This window comes from Stenella coeruleoalba (assembly GCF_951394435.1).
Source record: "Stenella coeruleoalba genome assembly, chromosome: X".
Classification (NCBI taxonomy): domain Eukaryota; kingdom Metazoa; phylum Chordata; class Mammalia; order Artiodactyla; family Delphinidae; genus Stenella; species Stenella coeruleoalba.
In genome coordinates this window covers 118,689,864-118,708,309 of record NC_137152.1, presented here as the reverse complement: position 1 = coordinate 118,708,309, position 18,446 = coordinate 118,689,864, and the positions used below count along the sequence as shown (strand labels likewise).

Genomic DNA, 18,446 nt, shown 5'->3' with positions numbered 1-18,446 from the left:
CCCAATTCCCACACTCTTTTAGCTTCGTGCCCACCAGAAGCAAATTTCCCACTGCGAGTGATTTACGTAGCACCTTCCTTAGCATCCCTACAGATGATGCTAATCAATACCTATTTGCCTTTATTTGGGAAGGACAACAATACACCTGGACAGTAATGACCCAGGATTTTACCAAAAGTCCTTACATCTCACAAATCTTAAAAGCTGATTTAGATGAGATAAAATGTTCTGGAAGCTCTACTTCATGCCAATATGTAGACGGCTTGCTTCTCTGCTCCCCTTCCCAGGTCTTTTTTCAGGAAGACAGCACCCACCTATAGAAGCTTTTAGCCTCAAAGGGACATACAGTTTCTAAGGAGAAACGGCTGTTTGTTCAAACCCAAGTTCATTATTTTGGGCACCTGATCATGGAAAAAGGGCTGGGCACCTAGACCCAGATAAGCTTCATAGCATCCTGAACTTCCCAAAGCCCAAAACCAAAGTCAATTATGAGGTTTTCTTGGGTTGGCTAGTGATGGTTAGAGCTGGATTCTGAACTTTTCTCTCATGGCCCAGCCTCTGTATGCCTTACTAAAGAACAGCAAACCTGACCCTTACTACTTGGGAATATCTGGATGACCCAGCTTTTAATACCTTAAAGGAGAGCTTGATAAATCCTCCTGCCCTTGGACATCCTAAGTATCAACTTCCCCTTTTCCTCTTTACATTGGAGAAGGAGACAAGTACTCTCGGAGTAGTCACCCAAAAACATGGGGATCACCATCGCCCCATAAGGTACTACAGTCAGCAGATAGATACTATGGTATGAGGATACCCCTCCTTACCTCAGAGCCACTTTCCTTTTGCTTAAGGCCACCAAAGAGGTAGTCATGGGATCCCCTCGCACCAATTTTGTACCCCATGCAGTAGAGCCCTCCTGGATTCTCATCACACTCAACACACTTCAGCCAGTCATCTCACGTCCTGTGAAATCCTCATGGCAATCACGCCTCACATAACGCTTTCTCACTGTGATAACCTTAACCCTGCCGCCTTCTTCCCTTCTCTAGGGACAACACTCCTCATGACTGACTCTGACAGATCACCTTTTGCCTCCTCACGACGATTTACAGGAAACTCCTGTCACCAGTGCTGCGTTTTCAGGGCTTACCAATGGTTCTTGAAGAAAGAAAATGTTAAATATTGTGCTGGATCTGCAGTTGCAACTCCTTTTAAAGTCATCAAGGTGGCACCTTTGCCTTTGGCCACCTCGGCCCAACAGGCTGAATTACATGATCTTACTTGGGCCTGCATTTCAGCAAAGGGCAAAACTGCAGACAATAGATATGCCTTTGGAGTAGCTCATGACTCAATGCTATGGAAACAGCAAGGTCTCTTTATTTCTAACGGGACTAAAATTTCAAATGGCTCTTATGTCCAGCATTTATTAGATGCCACACTCTTGCCAGCAACTTTAGCTGTTATTAAGGTCCCTGGGCATTCCAAACTTGACTCCCTGGAAGCTAAAGGAAACCACGTGGCTGACATTTCCGCCAAGAATGTTGCCCTCAAAGGAACGAAAAATCAAACCTCTGTCATGTCCAAAGGGATGTTGCCCCAAATAATAACCTAGAGAAATTGGTTAGAGAAGCCCAAGAGTTGGCTCCAGAAAAGGAAACACAAGATTGGAAAGCTAGTAACTGTTCATTTGATAAAAAGGGAGAACTCTGGTTTGGGCCAAATAACAATGCAGCCTAGCCAGGGACTCTAAAATTCCCATTACTGACTACTGTATATGCATTAAGCCACTGGTCTGCAGATAAAATGACAACGCTTACGAATCAGTACTGGTGAGGAGATATCAGTAAGGCCACAAAAAGCGCCTACTCCGCTTGCCACACCTGCCCAAAATATAATTCAGGAAAACCTGTTTGCAGTGCTCTGGAACACTTTAAATTGCCCAGTGGACCACTGGAGGTTTGGGAGATGGATTTTTTTCAATTTCCCCCATCTCATGGATATAAATATGTTTTAGTCATGGTCTGTATGTTTTCCCACTGGGTCTAAGCCTTTCTGTGTAGACAACCTGCTGCCTCTTCTGTGGCTAAAATTATTTTAGGAAAGATTATCCTTACCCTCAGGAACCCCTCTTGAGCTCCACAGCAACCAGGGAACCCAATTTACTGGTCAAATACTACAGCAGGTCTGTGTCGTTTGGCCAGTCCTATCGCATTTTCACTGTGCTTCCCACCCTCAATCCTCAGGGCTGGTCCAATGCACTAACAGCAATATTAAGACTCAATTTGTGCTTTTTCGCAACGGGTTTGCCACCAGGACACAGGTGTCGTGAAAACCACCGCTAAACCTAAGCAAAGATGGGAAAGGAGAAGAGCCACATCAACATTGCTGTCATCGGACACGCAGATTCCGGGAAGTCTACCACTACCGGCCGTCTGATCTACAAATGTGGTGGGATCGACAAGAGAGCCACTGAAAAGTTCAAGGAGGAGGCTGCCGAGATGGGCAAGGGCTCCTTCAAGTAGGCCTGGGTCCTGGACAAACTGAAAGCTGAACGTGAGCACGGCATCACCATTGATATCTCCCTCTGGAAATCTGAGACCAGCAAGTACTATGTGACCATCACTGATGCCCCAGGACACAGAGACTTCATCAAAAACATGATTACAGGCACATCCCAGGCTGACTGGGCTGTCCTGATTGTTGCTGCTGGTGTTGGTGGATTTGAAGCAGGTATTTCCGAGAATGGGCAGACCCGTGAGCATGCCCTTGTGGCCTACACTCTGAGTGTGAAACAACTAATCGTTGGAGTTAACAAAATGGATTCCACTGGGCCACCCTACAGCCGGAAGAGACATGAGGAAACTGTTAAGGAAGTCAGCACCTACACTAAGAAAACTGGCTACAACCCGACACAGTAGCACTTGTGCCAGTTTCTGGCTGGAATGGTGAAAACATCCTGGAGCCAAGTGCTAACATGCCGTGGTTCAAGGGATGGAGAGTCACCCGAAACGATGGCAGTGCCAGTGGAACCACACTGTCTGAAGCTCTGGATTGCATCCTGCCACCGATTCGCCCAGCTGACAAGCCCTTGCGTTTGCCCCTCCAGGACGTCTACAAAATTGGTGGTATTGGTGCTGTCCCTGTGGGTCGAGTGGAGACTGGTGTTCTCAAACCTGGCATGGTGATCACCTTTGCTCCAGCCAACGTGACAACTGAAGTCTGCTGAAATGCACCATGAGGATTTGAGTGAAGCCCTTCCTGGGGACAATGTGGGCTTCAAGGTCAAGAACGTGTCTGTCAAAGATGTTTGTCGTGGCAATGTGGCTGGTGACAGCAAAAATGACCCACCGATGGAAGCAGCTGGCTTCACAGCTCAGGTGATTATCTTGAACCATCCAGGCCAAAGCAGTGCTGGCTACGCACCTGTGCCGGATTGTCACACGGCTCACACTGCTTGCAAGTTCGCTGAGCTGAAGGAGAAGATTGATCGTCGTTCTGGGAAAAAGCTGGAAGATGGCCCCAAATTCTTGAAATCTGGTGATGCTGCCATCGTTGATACGGTTCCTGGCAAACCCATGTGTGTTGAGAGCCTCTCTGACTATCCTCCTCTAGGCCGCTTTGCTGCTCGTGACATGAGACGGACGGTTGCTGTGGGTGTCATCAAAGCAGTGGACAAGAAGGCAGCTGGAGCTGGCAAGGTCACCAAGTCCGCCCAGAAAGCTCAGAAGGCTAAATGAATATTATCCCCAATACCTGCCACCCCAGTCTTAATCAGTGGTGGAAGAACGGTCTCAACTGGCCATTTAAGTTTAATAGCAAAAGACTGGTTAACGATAACAATGCATCGTAAACCCTTCAGAAGGAAAGGAGAATGTTTTGCGGACCATTTGTTTTGTGTGTGGCAGCTTTAAGTTATTAGTTTTTAAAATCAATACTTTTTTTTTTTTTTTTTTTTGCGGTACGCGGGCCTCTCACGGTTGTGGCCCCTTCCGCTGCGGAGCACAGGCTCCGGACGCGCAGGCTCAGTGGCCATGGCTCACGGGCCCAGCCGCTCCGCGGCACGTGGGATCTTCCTGGACCAGGGCACGAACCCGTGTCCCCTCCATCGGCAGGCGGACTCTCAACCACTGCACCACCAGGGAAGCCCTAAAAATCAATATTTTTAATGGAAACAACTTGACCAAAAATCGGTCACAGAATTTGAGACCCATTAAAAAAGTTTAATGAAAAAAAAAGAGACTCAATTTGCAAACTTTGTAGAAACCCTCCCATGTGTAGTATCCTGGCCAAAGGCACTGCCATTAGTCCTTCTAAATCTCATGTCTAAACCCTTTTAGAAGTGATAAACTCTCACTCTGAGATAATCACAGGATGCCCAATACACCTGGCACCTGCTTCTTTTGACCCACAACTGATAAAAGGAGGTCATCCTTCAAAATTATAAAGGCTTAATTGCTTCTGTTGAAAATAACCATGCTCTAGTAGAGCAATCTTTTCTCAGTGTCTCCCATCTTCTCTGGACACGAAGACTTTAAACATCATTCCTTACCACCTGGAGAGTTCACCTATTGGACAAGACACCTCCAGAAAGAGTCCCTTCAAGCTCATTGGAAAGGCCCCTATCAGGTACCATTAACCAACCCTTGTGTTGCCAAACTCCAAGGAATAGACTCTTGGATTCATGTGTCACATCTAAAGAAAACACCAAACCCTGGCTGGACCTGCACACTAACTGGTGACCTGAAAATAAAGATTTTTCAGGAACTGAAGTGGACACAGCCTCTGAAGGAGACAGCTTTCCCAACATAACCAGACCAGGCCTGTATGCCTTTTCTCACTGTTGCTTCTCACCCTATATTCTCCTTCTCTTTACTGGAAAGACAATACTCCTCTCTGCATTTCCCAATCTCCTGAGAAAGCAGGAAACCTTTCCGACTGTTGGATCTGTCGCCAGAAACTCTGATCTGTTCATGGTGTTGGAGATCCCTTGGTTTTAACTGTAACCAATTTCTCTTTAGTCCCAAATGCCACTGTCAGTTATACGCATAAGCCTACTGGTGTTAACTATCTGGTTAGGCTATTACAGCCAGGTGTTCCCATACCTTGTTTCAAACGTTCTCCAACCATAACCATACCAGTTCAGCTGAGCACCTCAACCTTGGCACTCTTTCTATTTAAATACGATCCCCCTGCGCCCGAGGGAAATGCAAACACGCTAACTCCTGTTTTCAAGGCTTTTAGAAAAGACTTCTCTAGGCGGGGATGGTACCTTACAGAATGTCATCCCAATTCCTCTGACCCCGGGCTTGGAAATGTCAATCAGGAAATTCCAGCCAACAAAGCTGCCAATAACCATATGTTAGCTGGAATCCTCTGCGCTACACCTGGCTTTGCTTTCGCCTGTGGTGCTTGGCATTTCTCACGGGCATATGAATGTTTAGATAGCTGGTGAACTGGAGATCAATGCTTATTGGGATATTTAACTGTCCCAGTCACCATTCATGACAAATCAGAAGCCTCTCATTGGTCCCCCACATTAAAGCTCCAATGGCCACTTTAAATGGGAACTTCTAGGAGGCGCACATGACTCCAGATTTGCCCCATAGGGAAAGCCCTTCTCCCATGGGTCCAAGTAAATGCCAGTGAACGTCGGATCAGAAATCTCTCCCTAACATTAGGTTAGCTAGCCAACTCCACAGCCAAGGCAGTAGCAGCCCCCAAATGATCACCTGACTCGTTGGCTAAAGTAGTTTTGGACAACTGTACAGCCCCTTGATTATCTACTTGCTGAACAGGAGGTGTCTGTGTAATAGCAAATACCACCTGTTGCTCATGGATAAACGCTTCTGGTAAGGTAGATATTCAACCACACAAGATCAGGGAACAAGCATACTGGTTACAAACAAATGTCACGTAACTCTCCACGGTCCTTTGATTTGTTCAGTTGGCTACCTTCAGGCCTAGGTAAATGGCGCAGAACAATCATACAACCTGGATTTGTCACGTTAATTTTCATTCTGTTTTGCATAATTATTTTTTAACTTTATACCTATTGCCTGTCAAATCTCTGCAGAAGTGATGCACCAGATAGAGTGATATTAGCTCAGTGCTTCAAAATGACCTCCAACACTTATGACTTTGATAAGATATAGACTTTAAGTGAGAGGTGCCTGAGAGTTCTCCCTCCTACCCTTTCTTGTTACTCAAATGCAGCCTCAGTGGTTTCCATTCTGTGTACTTTCTGTCAGACGTGGGACATGACAAACAGAAAAGGTCCTTCCTGGAACCAAGGGGTAAACCCACCAAAACCTGACTGATCAGCAATGCTTTATAGGAAAGATCTTGATCAAAAGGGGAAACGTAAAAATAAATAAAGGAAACCTCATTCTGGGATCGACATGTACACACTGCTATATTTAAAATGGATAACCAACAAGGGCCTACTGTATAGCACAGGGAACTCTGCTCAATGTTATGTGGCAGCCTGGATGGGAGGGGAGTTTGGGGGAGAATGGATACATGCATATGTATGGCTGAGTCCCTGTGCTGTGCACCTGAAACTATCACAACATTGTTAATCGGCTATACTCCAAAATAACAAATAAAAAGTTAAAAAAAAATGCAGTTATAGGAGTAGAGCATGTAGCAGGGAGCCTAGTATATAGTAATAATAATAACTAATTAAAGTGAAAAAAAAATAAAGAAAACGGAGTCAGGAAGCCCCGAAGGGGGAGCTCTCATGCACCAGCACTCTCTGCCACTTGCAGACCCCAGCAAGAAGTGTACCTTGCATTCCCCAACTGCAAGAAGCTTACTTTACACACCCCAGCAGGAGGAAGAAAGATTTTCTGCTTGCCTAGCAACAGCCCAGCCAATGAGAAACCACCACAGTCAGCCAATGAGAAGCTGCCACCACCCTGAACTCCTACTCTCCTCCAATGAATTTCGTCCAAAACAGCCCCTCCCAACTGCCTCCTTTCCTCTATAAAGAAGGCTCCTTTCCTTAGTTCTCTGGACTTGCTTATAGCTTGCCATAGTTTGCTTGTCCCAAATTGCAACTCCTCTGTGATTCCTGAATAAATTCATTTTGCCGGTAAAATAACTGGCTATTTTATTTTTACGGTTGACACTACATACATACAACCTACCTTACTGATGTATAAACACATCTATATATATATATACATTTCTGACAGACTTGCTGCTCTTTTTGTCCCCAGGGTTGAGCTCTGAACCCAAAACATAGTTGTTATGCAACAAACGGTTATTGGAAGAAGGGAGAATAGAAATAAAAGTACATTTTAGAGTTAAAAAATCTGGAGGTTCTGTGTTAACATGCTGTTTTCAAAGACATGTTAACTGGGTTGACAAGGGTTTCTAATTGTACTTTTCCAATAAGTTTGAACCCAATTCTTCTGTTGACTCTGAGCAACATCAATAAAATAGAAAGAACTGTAATCAAATGCTCTCAGGGTCATAAACCTAGTTGCAAGCACATGGATCACTTCATTATACTTGCACCGCTAAGGTTTGTTAAACACCGTAGAATGGAAAAAGTTAACAAATGTGAGATTTATTTTTATCATTATTAAAATAAAATGGAAGAAGCTAAAGCTAGCAGAGAACCTAAAAGCTAAAGCTAACATATTCAAACAACTATGTATTTTAAATTATTATGGCTAATGACCTTAAAATTTTTCTAGCTCCACTTCCTAGGAATAAAACCCAAATCATCTCTAATAAAAATATGTTCATAAGTTTTTGCTGCTGATGCCTTTAGGGGAATAATGAGTAAAGTGTTTGAAACAGTCCGTTTCCTACAACCAAGAAAATAAAATACAGGGGATACAGCATGTGTTTTTATCATATATATGATGAACTACATAATGCTCCTTCAAGCAGAGAAATATTCAACTATATAATATGGCAAAATCTTAGGCTGTAGTCACAAAGTCAAGCATTGACAGTTTCCTGGGTTGAGAACAACTGGCCAGTCATTGACATAATTCTGAACATAACATAAACCAGAGGAAACATAGAGGAACGTATAAAGTCACCCTGGAGAAATCCAAGAAGGCTGCTTAGAGAAGGTTGCACTTGAGCTGAACTTGAAGGATAGGGTACTCGTGATGGAGAAGGTGAAGGACATCTCTTCCTGACCACTGGAAGAGCAAGAGTAAAGGCATAGGTGAGGAAGGAAAGAATGAAGAATAAGTAATTACAAATGTTAAATGGTGTAAAATGGCAGAGCAGGGCTTCCCTGGCGGCGCAGTGGTTGAGAGTCCGCCTGCCGATGCAGGGGACGCGGGTTCGCGCCCCGGTCCGGGAAGATCCCACATGGCGCGGAGCGGCTGGGCCCGTGAGCCCTGGCCGCTGATCCTGCGCGTCCGGAGTCTGTGCTCCGCAATGGGAGAGGCCACAACAGTGAGAGGCCCGCGAACCACAAAAAAATAAATTAATTAATTAAAAAAAAAAAAGGCAGAGCAGAAGGTGTGCTGAGAAAAGGCAGATAAGGCCACATCAAGATGCCTCCAAAGTAGTACACTGAGTAATCCTGATGCTTTTTTCTCTAATCAGGAAGGAACTACCAAAGGCTTTGGAGGAAAATACCTTTCTTCCAGACAGTTCATTGCCTCTCTTGTACCAGATGAATGAGGCAGCTCCTCTATAGTTACACAGGCATTTTGGACTTCACTTTCTTAATAATTTCTTTATTAGTTACTGAATACAGTCTAACGATAGTATATCTGTCGTCCAAAGTGTCTTAGACATGAACAAAAGATATATTTAAAACGTATCTGGGATTGAATTCAAATGATCACATAGAGTTGAAATTTAGTCCTAAACACTGTGACGTTGCCAGACGGGAAAGCGCCGCTGTGGACTTACTAAATCTTTCCACAGTGAGGGAGATGTTATTTACAGCATATTTGTTGTTCTGTCGTATTTTTCCTTTCTGGGTGTATTGAGGTTTCCTTCTCACGCTGCAGAGATTCCCTTACGTTATTTCCTTTTTTGTACCCCCTTCATTCTCAGGTTAACCTTCGAAAATAAAGGGTAGACGAGTTCTAAAGAGGGTCCGTTGTCTTTCCTTCCTTCCTTTCTCCAAGTATTTACCAAACACCTGTCATGTGCCAGACACTGACTTTGACACTAGATGCACCAGAAGGAATAAGATAGAGTGCCCTGTCTACCTTCAAGGAGTTCACAGTCCCGCTGGGGAGACAGCCCAGGTTGAAATTCAGTCCCAAGGCGTTTGCAAGCTTACAAATGAGTATATGGAACGGGGAGTAAAAGGTTCCCAGTGGCATGCTGCAGTTTTATTTTGCTCTTGTCTCACCAAAGATAAAACTTCAATCACTCTTTGGTAAAGACTAGTCCTTTGTTTTAGAAAAACCATTTCAAGAGACTCTAGTTACATAGACATAAAGCGCCACGATCTGCCTGGCCACTCAAGACAAAAATTGAGAGGACACGCTCAGCTCCTCCCTTTCACTCACCCTCTCCCCGCCACATACACACGCTGGCTCCATCAGCAACTATTTTTGACTCCACCTCCGACATATCTCGTGCATCCACTCACTTCTCTCCATCCATGCACGTCATCACTCGCCTGCCCCACTGCAACGGCCCCAAGAGCTGGCCTCCCTCGCCTCCGTCTTCACCTCCCTACGGTTTGTTCTCCGAAGGTGCCATTGTAACATGTAAATCAGATCATGATTTGCCCCACTTCAACTCCTCCAATGGCTTCCCACTGCAAGTGGAATAAAATTCAACTTGCTCCTCTCAGCCTCTGAAGTACCCACTGATCTGGTCCTTGCGTACCTCCATGACCTCGGCCCCTGTAAGGTTACCCTCCTTAACAAGCCTCATTTTGTTCCTTGAACAAGCCAAGCATGCCCCTGCCTCAGGGCCTTTTGTATTCCGCCGCTATCTCCTTGAATAGCTTCCCCAAGATACTCGCTTCACCAGCTTCTTCTCGTTATTCCGGTCTCAGCTCAACCAGCGCCTTCTCAGACCACCCAGGCTAAACTCGGCCTCTTCCACTTCTGTAACTGCATCACGTCATCCGATTTGACTTCCTTCAAATCACTTACTGCAGTCAAAAATGAGACTGCTGATTTTTTCACATCTGCCCACTCCAATTAGAATGTAAGCTCTGTGAAAACTGGCACCGAGTTCCCTCCTGGCCCCTCAGCACCTAGCTCAGGGCCTAGCGTTTAGTGGATCCCTTGCAAGAAGTGGGGAAGGAAGGGAAAGGAGAGAGGGAGGGAAGGGGATGGGAGAGGAAAGGGAGGGAGGAAGTGTGGTATCTACTATTCTCGGGAATAGCAATGAAATCACCTCCGACCTGAGTGCAGTTGTTTTCAGGTTCGTTTTTCTTGAATGATTGAGTTGGCCTGTCTGTAGCTTTGGTTGCCTATATAGGGCTTGGGACAGGGAAGGGAGCATGGGAGACAGATTGTTCTTTTGACTCAGGTGAGAGGACAGGACTCCAGCCCATGGGTGGCCTGTTACCTGTGAGGATGAGTGAGGCTTGGGCTCTTTCTGAGAGTTGCTTGCATGAGTCAAAGAGCCCAGGGGAGATACCCCGAAGGTGCTGCCTTCCTGAGGGACTTCGCAAGGCTCTAAGCAGCTGACTCTCCGCTGTGTCCATGGGTTTGTATTCTAGTGTTGCACGTCTTTTACTCACCATTCAGCGAAGACTTCTGAACACTAAATCAATACACAGCCCCCAGGACAGCACTGGCTGTGTCTACATGATGCCAAAGCGACCTGCCAATTGATTAGATGCGGTTAAAAAAGAAATCAGTCAGGTAGACAGATTCAACATCATGTAGACAGCATGCAGACAGAGCCACGCTGGCACGAGCTGGCACGACCGTGTTGTCTTAAATTGCTAAAAAATTAACAATACTGGAGGCTGGGGAACTCGCCACTTTCATTAACATTTTCCCATAAGTAAGTTCAATAATTTCCCGGTGTCTACAACTAGGATTAAAACTCATGGACCCTGAATTTTAATCACATGAGCTCCACGTGCAAGGGGCCATTTCAATACTGACTTTTGCGTCTCTGAAGTGATCATGCGTATTGTATAGTTTGCTCCACCTTTTTTTTTCTTTTAGTGGGTGCCCTAGGGTGAACCAGCTCAGTTAAGGGCAACTCGCCATTGAGCCACTGTCATAAAAATATGTTAAAGAACGTGGCTCTCTAAGAAAGTAAAGCAGCCCCCCAAAGCTTGGCCACACAGAACCCCCAGGCAAGATTCCCACGTGTTCTGGAGTATTCCGTGGCCCTTGAGGATCAGGGCATCACCCCCTGGAGGTTCTGGTTCAGCGGGGCGAGCCGGGGCACTGGCAGTGCCTGGCACGGTGGGGAAGTGCTCCCCACCCCAGGGTGCCGAGGCAGAGGCGAGGCAGGGCCCGGGCCCCAGGAGAAAGCCAGGAGGGCTTCTGGAAGTGCCCGCTGAACGCTGACCTTCGGCAAACCATCCTCTGCCCCGGGGCTTTGCTGAGCTGGGACTGAATCCTTCTGGGGTTCTGCACAGGCCGTGAAGCAAAATGGGTGCGGGGACGGGGTCACCGAGGGCACATCATCACCCACTTGGCGAACCTGACTCCCTGCGTGCCCTCAGGAGGGAGAGTCTCTAGAAGCAGTTCCCTCTGTGGCACTTGTGTTTCCCAACCAGGGTCCCTACGGACCCAGCGGTGTGGTTAGGAACAACCGGAAAACGTCAATCCGCAGATCAAGTTCTAAAAGACTCAGAGGTTAATTTCACTTATTCATTGAACTCCTTTATGCACTTGGTTGTTGTTTTTAACAACCAGCAAATATTTCTGAGTACCTACTGAATGTCTGGCTGGCACAGTGGATACAAAGAGCCTAAGATGTGGGCTTGCTCCTCAAGGAAGCCATAGAGCTCCGGAAGAGGCAGACACTGCAAACAAACAATGACAGACAAGCATGGCAAGCGCTGTCAGCAGAGCTGCAGAAAGCACCGGGGAAGCCCAGAGATAAAATACATTCTGCCTAAGAAGCCTGTGGGGGGAGGGGGGGAGAGGGAGGGAGGGAGGGAGGGAGGGGGAGGGAGGGAGAGAGAGAGGGAGAGGGAGGGAGGGAGAGAGAGAGGGAGAGGGAGGGAGGGAGAGAGAGAGGGAGAGGGAGAGAGAGAGAGAGAGAGAGCGAGAGAGCGAGCAAGAGCTAGAGCGAGAGCGGGAGAGGGAGAGGGAGAGGGAGAGGGAGAGGGAGAGCGAGGGAGAGGGAGGGGGGGGAGAGAGAGAGAGAGAGAGAGAGGGAGAGAGAGAGAGAGTATTAGAGTTGGGCTTTCAGGGTGAGCAGAAGGTGCCCAAAAAACCCAGTCATCAAGTGAATTGGAATTTTAAGGCAATTTTTTTTTAAATCAAAATTAATGGAACATTTTTTCCTTTTGCCTCAGGCTCCAATGTCCCTGAGAACAGTACCATTACTGATCCTGTCTGCATTTAAAAATTAGATTTTTTTTCATTGTGGATTTTTTTTAATTTTGATTTTTTACAAAGACCCCATTAAAATATTATTTGTCTTGATGACTGAATTTTTGGTGCCACCTGAAATGATGGGCTGGGGCGTCTGACCTGCCTCACCCTAGTTGTAGCCCTTCCCTAGGCCAGGCAATCTATGTGACGAGGGGGTAGACGATCAGTCCATTTTCCCACCCAGTCGACTAGAAGAGACCAACTCGAACTGCCAGACTAACTTCCCCGGCATTACCTCAAACATTCAGAGTCCTACCTGTTTTCTTCAAGTGGAAACCTCACTGGTCACTCCCATTTTCCCTCTATTATCTAGCACACGGAAGGCAGCAAGAACTGAGCACACAGAATTCGACAGGCAGCTCCCTGGCCTACCAGCTCCCGGGGTTTCTGGTGTCTGTCAATGGCTCTCCTCTAAGTGAAGTCAGTACTTCAGAAAAAATGGCCGTCCCCACTCATCAGAGCGCCGAATGCCACCCATTGCTATTTGCCTCCCTTTTACTAAAGTAATGCATTTGGCACCGGTAAATAAGTTCCCCTCAGCTGAGTAAAGCTAAAGAGCTGGTGCCAGTCTCTCCGAGAAGGCGGGCGGGGGGACGGAGCCATTTCCAAGAATCCCAGGCTATAATTTCTACATTACAGTGTTATTACCAAGAGGTGATTTTGTTTAGCACATCCTTTTCCGTTTCTTTTCTTACACGTCTGGAGACAGACATGAGAGCATACGTGCTCTCTATTATTTCTTCTAAATATTCCTCTTGTTTAAAAGGGAAAGGTGGGCATCGGGAACCCAGCTTGGTGACAGAGCCGCTATATATATACATAGGTCTCTGAATGAGCCTCTATGGCTTCTGGCTTCAAAGATACAGCATGGTGAGCAGGGAAAACACTGAGGCCCACAAAACTGCCTCTCACTCTTAGGGCTCGTAACCTCATTGATTCCAGTCCAGATTTATGGCATCATTTGTTCCTGATAAGAACTACTCACCTGCACAACTCTACCAGGAAAAGGGGAAACAGAAGCTAGCAGGGAAAATAGAAAGGGAAAGGAAGAATCACACCAGGTGAGGGCTTGACAAAATCACTGCTCTTGCACGGATTCTTTGTTCATTTACTACAACTTGCTCTGTAAAACTGGCTTGAACAGCCCTGATTTTTCCCTTCATCCTCCAAGAGAACAGCTAGAATGCTGGGGACCAGTAATCTACAACTCTACCCAAGACCCATGTGTTTATCAAAGGCAGTGAAGCATCGGATGGGGTGAAATATCAGATCAGCCTGAGTTCAAATCTCACCTCATCCCTTTACGAGCTCTGAACCTTGGGCAAGTTACTTAATCTCGGCACCTTTTGAAAAGATGGGTGCCTAAGGTTCTCAAAAAATCATGGGTGGATGAGTGAAAGCATAGCAAACACACTGCCTGACGCACGGTAAATAGTCAACAAAATGCTAGCTATTACTATCAACAGATATTTTTGAGAATATTTACATTCATTTATATGAAGATACATTTCAGGGACTGTTCTTAACATATACAACAGGTCAGAATGAGTTTTAGTGTCATTACGGTCAATAGCTTAGAATTTTTAAGAAACCTCATTTTATTTAAATGGAGTAGAACCATAAAATAATGAGACTCTTCAGATAACAAACTAGCAGACATTTGACATTCAAATGAATGCCGGCACCTTCGAAGCAGCCCATGAGGAAACTGTACCCTGTTTTCAAGGAGACAGACACTGCTCAACCGAGTTTGGAATTCCTCTGAGGGAATTACCTTCAGCTATAGTTATGAACCAGGCATGAAAATGAGGCTCATTATTTTCCAGGCACAGCTATTTCATCCTTCAGTAAAATGTGTATTCGACCTTATCAGCCTCCCTACTCACCAAATCTGGCTCCAAATGACTTTTGGTTGTTTCAGGAAAAAGAAAACAAACAAACAAACACCATTGCTCTCAAGAGATAAAAACCCGAGGCCTAGAATGATATGCAGAAAGAATGACGCACAGATTCCAAAAGCCACTCACAAAGACAGGGTGGATGGGTACTGCTGTTGTGGACATGGTTGTTAAGTTGCTGCCACTTTCTGGTCAACGGTAGGAAGCCTACAGCCATTTATAGCAAGTCTATTTCCTAATGAAACGCTGTGACCATTTCCACTTCTTGAAAATGATTCTCTGCCTATTTTGAGCGTTTATACAAAAACAGCAATCTTAGCAATAATAATCCCTCTGAAATCATATCTTTTTAAAGTTACCCTAAAAGTGGAAAGGCCATTCAATTTTGATCTAGCCAGCTATAGAACGCAAATATTTTTAAGAGGAAACACTACGCAGCCAGAGGAGAAACTTCTTCCACACGGGGTTGATAACGAAAATGCTGATATGACCTTAAGTATGGTGGCGCCCAGAACCAGCGCTATAATTAATCTAAATGTACTGTAATTACACTAAATGTTACTTCTGTAAATAGTTCCAAATCATGTGGCTTTTTTATGCTTAGATAACATGCAGTTTATTTCCAATCATGGATGTAGGCATGATTTGCTAAGGGAACATTAGGTCTGGAAGCAATATCTTAATCAAATCAGAATTTCTTCTGGAAAACAAATCTTTGGCTTTTGAAGAACTAGCAGCATCTAATGCCTTAGGGTAGAGATGTGAAACTGAGCTGAAATCCCCACCCCCTGGATCTCTCCCTCTGCCCTCTGGCTTCCAGTCACTCACGGGTACATCCGTGTAGCCTCCTACACTTTCTATGCTCATAAACCACCACAGCTATGTCTAAATTACACCCTGGAAACTCCACGTAGAAAATCAGTTGTAGGAAAGTTCACCTTGTGTGGTTTATTCATTTTTTCAGAACAGAAGCTGGTTCCTTTTGGAAGGAACTCATTTAAACAAAACCTAACAGCAAGCATCCATAAATTAGAAGGTTATTGGTATGTGCATAATTTGATGCATAAAAACTGAATGAATATTCCAGGGATGAAAATGCAGCCTCTTACATATGCAGAAAGATTTTTATTTTTATTTTGGTGATGTTACTTTTGTATGGGAAGACTGACTGGGATGGGACACCAAAGTCATTGGCTGCTGTCATCTTTATGTTTTGTGGTTCTTTCTCCATGCTCATCTCCCCAGTGCTGGGGGATTAAACAGTCACTGTCCCCCAAAGGAAATGCCAATCTTGCTGAAGGGCATATCTCGACAAATCCAAGTCTGGTGCTCCAATCAGGAAGCAGAACACGTTATAGATGGAAAAGGTGGTCGAAACTGCCTTATCAGGGCAGAACTTAGACTCAGTCTAGGTCTAGGACAATATGAATATGTATTTTTAAATACAGGTCAGATGAGGATTAATTCTTCCTCTTCATCATGCACAGCAACGATCAAGTCCTCAGTGGGTGGATGACGAGAAGACAAAGAACCAAACGCAGGTTCCAAAAGAGACTGGAATCCTCTCGCTGCCCTTTCACTACCTTTTGGAGCAACAATGGAATCAGACATCTCCACCAAAACTCTTGTTAATGTGCCCTGTTTTTAACTGGTGTGAGTTCAGTTCCCCAAACTGCAGGGTAGTGAGCAGCTCACACCATGTGTGGGGGACAGAGGCTGGAACAGTGAAAGAAATGAACCCTAGAAGCCAGGTGATCATGGAATGTGCAACGAGATCCCAGAGGTTCACGGAGGCGAACCCATTAATTTGCAGGTTGGGCAACAGGCACAGAGGCGTTAAGTGACCTTGCCCAAGGTCACGAAGCAAATGAAGGGCAGAAAAAGGGCTAGAATCCAGATATCTTAACTTCTGGGCCGAGGCTCCTTTTGTTGGGCAGCAAGATGCCTCGCCTCTGCAGGGGTTGACTCAGGGGAGCGCCCTGGAAGAGCTGCACTCATTCTGCCGATGCTCGCAGGCACCAGTCCACCCATTTGCCCATCTAGCCACTCAACACACATCTGTGGAGCAAAAATCGTGTGCCAGGCCTGGTGCCAGGAGTTACGCATTCAGTGAAGTCAATAAAAAACTGAAGCCTGAGCAGAACTGCAAAAGGACTCAGTACAGAAATGGGGTGAAAGACTGAGATACGGCGTGGCCCCTAATCTCATGGAGTCTGAAATCAGGACGGTAAAATGTGGTAAATGCAAATTCAACCCAACAAGCGACCAGTCTATTCCGGTTTTATTTAAATACTTGAATAATGCCAAATATTGGTAAATACTGAAGAGGATTTTCAAAATGTTTTCAGTAGGAGTGAGACTGCGAGGGGGTCCCCATTCTCCCCTCCAATCTTATCTCCCTCCACTCATCCCCAGCCCACACACACACTAGGCACATGTAAACTTGACTACACCTCTCGCTCTTCCCCAACAGCCCATGGCATTTCTCAGGTCTGCCTCTCCTCCTAAGAAAACAGCTACTGCTCACTAAACCCCTCATACAGATATGAAGCTTTGGGAGCCTGCAGACCATGCTGCAGTATCCCTAGCAACTAGCCTAGCACCTGGCACAGGGTGAGTTTTTAAAGTATCTGCTGAACAAACGAATGAATGAATGAGCCATCACTGCAATACACTTTTTTTGACACCTCTGGTAGGTAAGTATCATTATCACTGTTTTACAGATGATGGAAAAGAGGCCCAGAGATGTGAAGCAATTGGCCCAAGGTGACACAGCCGGTAAATGGTGGAGCTGGCCATCAGCCTGACTATTAACTCGTGCTCTATTCATTCTTAGTCCCTGTTCTTTCTGCTGGTCCCTTTGCCTCATCAACTTCTAACCATGCTTTAAAGGTTAGGCCTCATCTTCCAGAAGTTTCCTCTAACCCAAGGGCTGTGTCATATTTCTCTGAAATGGTGCTTGGAAGTATCCTCTTCCACTGGGTTGTGAGCTGCTCCAGGGCCAGGACAATGTCATTGTTTTCCTCTTGCCAGTTTTCTGTAGACGCGCTGCACTTACGAAGCACTCAGGAATATCAGTGGAAGGAAACTGAGGGGTGAGGACGGACAACAACAGCTCGAAGCTCAGGTACGGTTTGGGTCTTCAGATCACGCCACAGAAGGGACCTGTCTGCCTCTTGTCCACAGGATTCCAAATTCAGTGTCACTGGAAAATGGAAATCCAGGGAGAGCATTCTGTTTGAACAGCCCCTAATCACGCAGCTCCAGAACTTGATTATACCCCTTTCAGAGAAGGTCACAACAAATTTTATGCTATGTGTATTTTAATACCATTTTTTAAAAATTAGCATCCTAACTGAGATGTGTTAGAAGCATAAACTATAGATCAAGTTTCAAAGACTTGTTACCAAAAAAGTGTAAAATCTCTTACTATAATTTCTACATTAATTTTCTGTTGGAATAATAATGTTTTAAATACACTGGGTTCAAAATAGAGTATCAAAATTAATTTCACCTATATCTTACTTTTTCTCATGTGGCTACTAGAAAATTCTAAATGACACGTGTGGCTTGCTTTGATTGCTGTTGGGCAGAACAGGTCTCTATCTTGTTTGGGGTGGTAGTCACCTGGGTGCATGCAATTGTCAAAAATTGAACTGAACACCTAAGACCTGTGCATTTTATTGTGCTATAGTTCAATTTAAAAAATCACACACACACACACACACACACACACACACGCACACACACAGGAAAGAGAAAGAAGGCTACAGAAGAGTCTTCATCCTTTTTCATCCTCAAAGACTATTCTGACATAAAGGGGAAAAGCGGTACACGGGCCTCTCACTGCTGTGGCCTCTCCCGTTGTGGAGCACAGGCTCCGGACGCGCAGCCTCAGCGGCCATGGCTCACGGGCCCAGCCGCTCCGCGGCATGTGGGATCTTCCCAGACCGGGGCACGAACCCGTGTCCCCTGCATCGGCAGGTGGACTCTCAACCACTGCGCCACCAGAGAAGCCCGCACATCTTTT

The 18,446-nt window shown here is 45.6% G+C and overlaps 1 protein-coding gene and 1 pseudogene across 6 annotated transcripts in view; one reads left to right on the top strand and one right to left on the bottom strand.

Annotated features, from left to right (window-relative positions):
• AFF2 (ALF transcription elongation factor 2) overlaps window positions 1–18,446 on the bottom strand; it is a 492,108-nt gene that overhangs the window by 421,952 nt on the left and 51,710 nt on the right. The window lies entirely within an intron of this gene.
• LOC307180757 (elongation factor 1-alpha 1-like) lies at window positions 2,152–3,792 on the top strand (annotated as a pseudogene). Its single transcript has one exon. The product of its transcript is annotated as an elongation factor 1-alpha 1-like (transcript).